The sequence below is a fragment of the Mus caroli genome, chromosome 15, assembly GCF_900094665.2.
Source record: "Mus caroli chromosome 15, CAROLI_EIJ_v1.1, whole genome shotgun sequence".
Classification (NCBI taxonomy): Eukaryota; Metazoa; Chordata; class Mammalia; order Rodentia; family Muridae; genus Mus; species Mus caroli.
This window is the reverse complement of record NC_034584.1, coordinates 23,111,010-23,119,722: the sequence shown is the minus strand read 5'-3', so window position 1 is coordinate 23,119,722 and position 8,713 is coordinate 23,111,010.

The window sequence follows — 8,713 nt, the reverse complement described above, 5'->3', positions numbered from 1 at the left end:
CCCTCCCCCTCCCCCTCCCTCCTCTCTCAGACCAGTATCAGTTATGGAGTCTCAGGCTCCTGATCACCCAAGCAGTGATGGCTGTGTGATACATTTACACAATGGAGTATCAGCTATTTTTTTTTAAAAATGACATCATGAAATTTGCAGGCAAATGGATGGAACTAGAAAAAAATCATGCCAAGTGATATATCCCAGACTCAGAAAGACAAATATGCTATGCAATCACTTACATGTAGATATTAGCTATTAAGTTGATGATAACCAAGCTCCAATCCATAGCACCACAGAGGGTGTTGTGCCCATTCCTAGAACCACAAAAGACCACCCCGGAGCTGATTCTGATGCAGTCGCATTAGGGTCTTTATTCAAGCCTTAGCTTGGGCCACACCGTTGTCACGGATGCATCAGAATGGGAGGGTGAAGCCCCAAGCCCAGTCTCAAGCAAGCATTTATAGAGGCAAGCAAGCAAGCAGGGGGTTTCCAGCTCTCGGCACACATCTGATGGCTATGATGGAATTGGTTTTCAAATGATTGGCTGGTGCTGGGAGCCAAACCATAGCTTTCATAAGTAAAATATCTTTAGGTCCAATGGCAACTTCTGCTTTCCTCCCGATTGTGGTTGTTAGGGAGTGCCCTGGAGACTAGTGCTAGGTGCAGGCTTATTGGTTAACTCATGTTCAACATTAGGTCAGATTCTCTAAGATGGAGCCTGAACCCAAGATGGAGTTGGTTTGGTCTCATTGGTAGGCATAAAGTAGTAGAAGGGATAGATTGATCTGATGAGGAAATGGAAATAGAATAAATTAATATGGATGCAAGGGGGAGAGGAGATGGGATTGTGGGAAGAGAAACCTAAATTAAGGGGCATTTGAGGGCTAGTGTGGATACCTAATACCGTACAAACTTCCTAAAATATATTCATATATGGAGGTGATCTAAACAAAATCACCCAATAATGGGAGAGAAAGAGTCCCAACTGACCAACTCTTGTCACTAAAGGAAGCTTCCAAAACCGGGTTTGGCTTACAACTAGTTGAACTGTCGGCCAAAGGGTCCCCAACGTAATCCCCAATCAACACAAGCTGCTGCTCTCCACAAACTGAAAGCCAGGCCTCATTTCTGAAGACAGGAGCTACACTACTCATGGAATATGGAGATGTCAAACTGGTGCCAACATCATTCCAGCATCTTTGATACAGGAAGGTTCTTTGCACGTTACCAGGTGAGAAGTGCAAACACCAAGTCAGTCACAAGACCTTTTTTCCACAATGGTGTATGGCCTACAGGACAGGTTAGGGCAATGGTGGCACAGAGCTTAAGGGAGAAACCAACCATTAATTGATCTGACTTAAAGCCCACTTCATGAGATAGAACCCATATCCGACACTGCTTAAGTGCATGCTATAAATTACAGCGCTTAGGAGGCAGAGGCAGGCTGCTCTTCATGAGTTCAAAGCCAGCCCGGTCTACACAGTGAGTTTTAAGCCAGCCAAGGCTATACTGAGGCCCTTGAATCAAACAAAAACAAACTAAACCGCGTGTGGCGATGCATACCTATAATCCCAAAACAGAGGAGAGAGAGACAGGCAGACTGCTGGAGCTCACTGGTTGGCCAGCCAGCAGAGTTAATACTGTCTTGATTCAAAGAGAAACCCTGTCTCAGAAAATAAGGTGAAGCCAGATGTACCTTTAATCCCTGCATTTGGGAGGCAGAGGAAGGTATATCTCTGTGAGTTCAAGGCCAGCCTAGTCTACATATACATATAAAGTTTCAGGCTAGTCAGTGCTACATAGTGAGGCCTGTGGGAAGCCGGTGCGGCCGCAGGTCCTGTGAAACCCACTTGTTTACTGCTTTGCCCAAGCATGCGCAGTGAAGAAGCATGCGTGGGCTGCCTGCCAGGCTGGACAGTTCCTCTGGACCTGTCAGCCTATCTGTGAATGACCTAAGCTCGTGTCTGGAGCGTGTGTGTGTGTGTGTGTGTGTGTGTGTGTGTGTGTGTGAATTCTGATTGGATGAGGTGGGGTGGAGCTCTAGGTGAGTCGGTGCGAGTAGTGCAGTAAGAGTTTTTAGCCCTTGCCCTAGGTAGAAGCCAGTAGTAGTGAAGAGAGTAGTTTAGCCCTTGCCCTAAGAAGAAGCTGCTGGGGAAGAGAGCTGTAAAAGAAAAAGCCCGAAGCAAAGACCTTGCTGTGTGAACCCGACTTGGTGTCTGTGTCGTTCGTATCACCACCGGCCCTAGGACAATGACAGAGGCCCTTTCTCAAAAAGAGAGAGAGAGAAATCCACTGAGAAGGACAGAGAGAGAGAGAGAGAGAGAGAGAGAGAGAGCGCTTAGGCTTCCACCAAGGGCCCCCTATTCCCACTTTTGTGCATCTCGATTCCATTGTCCCTCTCCTTGTTTGCATAGTCACCACTGAACAAAGAATCCGGACCACATCCCTCCCTGCCAGTAGCAAGGGCCTCACTCCCCCAAGCTTGGAGATGTTCCCATAGCTGTGTAGACAATGTCTGCTCTCCTGGATCCTTCAGGACACAGTCATCCCAGTGTCTGCCCCACATTCTTACTCCCTCCACTCTGACCACTTAGCTTTTGCTGGGCCCTGTGAAAACGGAAGTCTTCATCATTCCGTTGCTTGTGTATCATAGTCAAGTTTGTAATATTGCCCTTGTTGGGGGTCCAGGAATCGCCTCACTTGGTCGCTCTTAAGTATACTTGAGGCCAGCGGTCCCTGATGCTGTCTGCTCTTGGTGTAACCAGATCAGCCCACCACCCTGATGAGGGTCACCACTAGGCACCATAGCAACCCCAAAAGCAGATTTCACTTGTGTCTGTGCTGTGGGTGGGGAGAGTCTCTCAGAATCACCCTGTAAGAGAGGAAGGATGGCTGCTAGTATACCCAGGGGAAGGTGAGCCATATCTGTGTATAGCCTACCCTTTACTTGCTTAGTCTCCCAGTCTGAGCAGGGAGTCTGGGCTTTCTTATCCTCACTGTCATGAGGTGGGAAGTTCTCCTCCCTGACAAGACTGGGGACACTTCCAAAATGAGACATTCAGAACAGCTGTGCAACAGGGACAGCTGAAGCTGTGACCGTGGCAGCAAAGCCCCCTGAGCCATCAAGGGGCATCTGAAGTGACTGTACTGTCAGTCTAGTGGCCTCTGGAAGTGAGGCAGTGGGCTCTACAGCAGCCATGACAGCTGTTATGGTTCCTGTTGCTAGAGAAAACATAGACTGTGTCTTTCATCTACCACCACCATGGGGATCGTGCAGAAGGTCTTCGCCTACAGAGCCTCAGCTAACTCTCCTGTAGACAGCCTCTCTGTGCTTCCAGCATGCCTCTGCCAAGCTAAGGACAATCACCTCTGGGACAAGCCAGAGTTTCTCATTTCCCCCTGGCCCCAGGCTAGACTCTGACCCCAGCCTGTGGGCCCCTGACTTTGTTCTCTGCTCTTCTGCAACTCCCAGCAGTGCCTGGATGTCCAAGAGTCAGAGAACACCCTGGACTCTGGTCTTGTCACAGGCTCTGGAACCCCCAAATCAGCTCCAGCTTTCCCACATCTCCGACTGTGCTTTCCCATTCCCTCCATGGTGATTGTCCCTGAAGTGCAGAACCAGCCCGACAACACTATGGGATAAGCACTGTCAAACTCCCTGCCTTGCCCTGAGGCAGGCAGAACATAGAATGGAGACCCACAGAGGCTGAAGCAGGACCTAACAGACATTTGAAAGCATCCATATGGTCATGATGACAGTCTTCTGGACTGTGGGAGAAGTGGCTGATTGATTTACTGGGAGAGGACTTCGGGAGAAGAGCCGTTTGATTGACAGGGAGGCTGAAGTCGAAGTTGCTGCTTCTCTGTTGGAACTTCAGGAGCTGAGGCAGAACCTATCATAGCCAGGATGGACCTGCTCTGTCACAGCCTGGCTGAGGTTAATCACCTGTTTGAGCTTCAAGGGAGTCTCTGTGGTAACTGTGTATGATAGCCATTTGAGCCTCTGTGGTAACTGTGTATGATAGCCATTTGAGCCTCTGTGGTAACTGTGTATGATAGCCATTTGAGCAACTTGTGGGGAGCGGGTGTGGCGGCAGTCCCAAAGGCGCCAGGGACTGCAGCTAAGTCGTATGACTTGCACCTGACTTCCTCATACATCTGAATATAAGCCACAAACATCGTGAGAGCTACGCAGGTGTACCAGGTTACTGGCGAAGCCATTTTGGTGGAGATATGCCCCTGCTGCCCTGATTAGCTGAAGCTGCGTACCTGGTGAGGTGATGTGGCCTGCTGTGAGTGGATGGGAACTGATAGTATATAAGAGTGAGAGGCCCAGGGCTCGGGGTCTTTCGCCTACACAGTCAATGCTCTCCCAATAAATGTGTGCAGAAGGATCCTATTGTGGTCAGGCGTCCCACAGCAACTAATAAACTCACTCTCATGCCCCGACAGCTTCAGAATATCAAAGAGTAAGAAGCACGTGTAACCAAGATCTAACATAAAGTTAGCATCCTTCTTCACGTAACACCTATGCAGTACTTCAGCCCTAGCCATTGCCCTTACAGGATAATTCAACCTCTGGAGGAATATTGAATCGCCCTTCATCTGCCTCACTTTTCTTCAAGAACTGTGGTTGGGACAGCAGTGACCTAGAAACCCAAGAGGGTGGGGAGGGGGGGTCCTGTGGTCTGAGAAGAGCGGGCCCAAACTGTCTTCACTTGGGTGTGATCCATGCGAATGGAACTTTCCCTATGTAAAGAGATGCCTGCTGGTGTGCAGGAAGATGACTAGTGACCATGTCCTGCCCTGGGAGGGATTCAGAGACAGATCTTCCAGAGTCCAAGTGGAAAGGGAGCTGCTGAGCTCCCCAGGGAAGATAGACCTGGGTCTTGAGAAGGGCAAGATATAGGCATGAGGAATGCCCTGGTGAGCAGGGTTGCTCCGCCTGCACAGCATTTAGGGGACACAGCAGCAAGGGGTTATATTGAACCCCACCAAGGACAGAGGAAATACTTTGCCACCCCTAAACAATAATTGCTTCTCTGCCCAGGATGGCCAGTCCCTAACACATACAACTGAATAGACTCAGCTCTGCGTTCTGTTCTGTTGAAGGGGTGAGCCCCACAATTAGACATGAGGTTTTCAAATGAGCCTGTGGATGAATGGTCAAGCATCAAAGCCTAGAGACTGATCAGATCCTTTTAGGGGAAGGTTGTTGGCCGTGTGCAATGTGTCAGCCAGGATCCTGTATGTGTATGTGTGGGGGGTGGTGGTGGTATGTTACCCACCCAAGTTGTAGATGTTGAACGTCTAACAAAGGGCTGTTGAACTGTGGGTGGGGACATCAGGACTGAGTCCCTTATGTGTTCCAGGCCCCGTATACAACCTGAGTTCTGTTGAAGAGAGGAAGAACTACTGAGGCTAACCCATTGGAGGGAGAAGCTAAGTCACTCAGTCAGAGCACCCTTCCTCCCTTAGCCCTCTGGCTCTACACTCATCAGCAAACTTAGCCAGAAGGCAGAGAGCTCACTGATAATGGTCCTTGGATTTGAACCTGCATAGCATAGAGAGGGTAGAGAGACCACCTAAGGGGCACCTGAGAAAGAGGTAGATATGCACAAATAAATTGCTTATTTGAATGGTCAGCATTCAGAGCACCGAGAGTCGCAAGTGGTGGTACGGGTGTGGAGCAACAGGAAGTCTCAATTCAGATGGGACTGCAAAGTGCCTTAGCTTCTGTGGAACCCAGTCTGATCTCACTGCTTTCTACAAAGCTAAGTAAGCACTCGCCAGCGTCCAGCAAGCTCCCTCCTCAGCCCTTGCCAGAGAAAGCACCCACTGGATGTGGACAGCAGCTTGAATCCACCTGAACCTCAACAACAGCTTTATTCATAATCACCCAAGTTTCCACCAGCCAAGACGTCCTCCATAAGTAAATGTGAGACAGAGGAAGGGACGCATCTTTCATGGGGCATGGAGCCAAAGACTAGCTCTTGAAGCTCTTCCCTGACCACAATTCCAGTCTGGGTAGAGCTGAATGACCAACTAATCGGTGACAAATGGACAACTTGTGAAATATCCAGAACCAGATTATTCCCCGGTGTGAAAGGAAAATATTAAATAAGCACACCATCGAGCCACAAATGACATGGAAGAAATGTAAGTGCGTATTTCAACGGAAAGAAGCCAATCTCTCTCAAATAGCCATGAACTGTATGATAGGTACAAAAGGCAAAGTTTCAGACCCAGTAAAACGATCAGGGCTTCCCGGGATCACGGGACCGAGGGGTACGTGGGCCAATCACGGGATCTTGAGGGCTAGGAAGTTATTCTGTATGATCTATGGTGCTATAACTACAGACACATTTTCTATTGTACATTTACCAAAAACCATGGGATGTCCTCCACTGACAGTAGATCCTGAAGCTCATTACCATGGGTGGGAAGGGCATGTCTGTGTATGCTCACTGACTCTGACAAGTGGAAGGCCCTGAAACAGGCTGCTGACAGTGGGAGTGGCTGTGCATGTAGGGACAGACTAAGACTCAGAACTCCCTGCTCAACTTTGCTATTAGCCTGAACCTTGTTTTTAAGTATACTTTAAAAATGGCAGCATGAAGCCACGGCTCCTGGAAAAGGCATTCTGTAATCCAAAGCCAAACTCCTGTGTGTGAGTCAAGCTTGGGATATCCAATGGAGCCACAGGAGAGTTAAGGATGAAGAAAGTGGGGAGGTGGGAAGGAGCTGGCAGAGGGCAAAGAATTACGTCCAAGATATACTGTACAAAATGGTTTTTAATTAAAAAAAAAAAACAAAAACAAAAACAAAGGTTTTTTTGTTTGCTTGCTTGTTTTGTGTTTTTGTTGATTTTTCGAGACAGGGTTTCTCTGTGTAGCCCTGGCTGTCCTGAAATTCACTCTGTAGACCAGGCTAGCCTTGAACTCAGAGATCTGCCTGCCTCTGCCTCCCAAGTGCTGGGATCAAAGGCGTGCATCACCACCACCCCTCTACAAAGATACTTTTAAAAGATTAATGTGTGAAGGCAGTTAGTTGGTAGAGAAAGACTGGAAATCTGGGCCACAGACAGTGAACAGCACAGTGAACTCCAGCAAGAACCCGGGATTCACAGCCACATCTATAACAGAACAAACCTCCTGGTTTGTAGTTCTCGCCTGGCGTCTGTTCTGGGCCATGCAGCCCCTGATTCTGAGAGTAACTTCTGATCCTGGAATTGTCAAATGTCCTATGGGCAAGCAGCTGCCAGGACAGAGTCCAAATAGTGACTTTCTCTCCCAATTCTGTAACTAGGTAGGTGCTTGTTTCAACCCCTCCTCACCCTCAGCCATCTCTCTAACCCCATTCCTGCTTCTTCCTTCTTCTCCTGGAGAGGGCAGCACAAACCCAGAACGAGGTCCCTTTCTGCTGGTGCGATACTGATATTACAGCATACAGTCTCTCTGTAGTAGATTCTGTAGGCCCAACTCTAGTAAAGCCGTGCTGAATGGATGTCTCTGGAGAGCCGTATCAAGATCCACTGTCTTCCCCATGGTGGCGAGGGAGGAGCTACACGTGCTTTGTGGCAGTTAGCCTCTTCCCACCTTCATGACCCCACCTTAGCTCTCTTTTAAAAGTCACCCAGAATCCAATTAGTACTGCCTCTTGAGCAGGGACAACCTGCCAGTGCCCACACCTCCTGAGGAAATGCGTCTCCTCTCTTCTCCAGAAGCCATCGATTGCTAAGAGGTCCTTGGTAAGGGTGGAGTCTTCTCAATGCGTGCTGTAATGTCGATGGATGTGGATTTAAGCAGGTCTGGTACAGGTAACCACAGCTACTGTGAGTTCATGAGTCCATCGGCCACACAGCATCTCACACTTCCTCCCTTGCACCTTTTGCATTTGTTCCTTTCTCTTTTTTTGTGACATTCCCTGAGCCTTGGGAGAGGTAGGGTATGGATGTACCATTGAGGGATAAACACTTAACAACCCTTGTTTCTTATCACTTTGGCCTGTGGTGAGCCACTGCATTACTAACCACTGCCAGCCAAAAGAAGCTCCAAGATTGATAGCATTAATCTCCAGGTATAAATATAAATAATTACACTGGGCAGTGGTGATGCATGCCTTTAACCCCAGCACTTGAGAGGCAGAGGCAGGCTGGTCTACAGAGTGAGTTCCAGGACAGCCAGGGCTATAAAGTGAAGCCCTGTCTTGAAAAAAATATATATATGTACAGGGCAGTTTGCAAACATGATTGTTTAGCAAATACAATACTTGTAAGCTCCCTTGCAGGGCCTATGACCTCACCAGCTATGTGCTTTTAGCCAAATATACAGTACCAGGCATGAACTGAATTTCTAAGCCTCAAATCCAAGCATAGAGCCATTGGTTTACCCTGTAACAGTTCTGCCACTATTGCACAAAGGCGCTTATCTCACCTGGCAGGTCAGTATCGTAGCCTGTCGTGTCCAGTACTGAACATGTGCATTGATGACCCCACCCCCAGCCCAGTGTCCTGCATAGCACCTTTCCTATGAAAGTTAGCCACCTGCAGGTCACTTTTAATAAGGTTATTACTAACATCAAATTTTATAACTGTTTGCATTATGTGTGTTACTTGCTACTGTAATTAAATCACCATTTCTAAATGTCTGCTTTAAAAAAAAAATCTTACCACCATCAATAAGACAAAAAAACCACCAACAGATTGGGAAAGGATCTT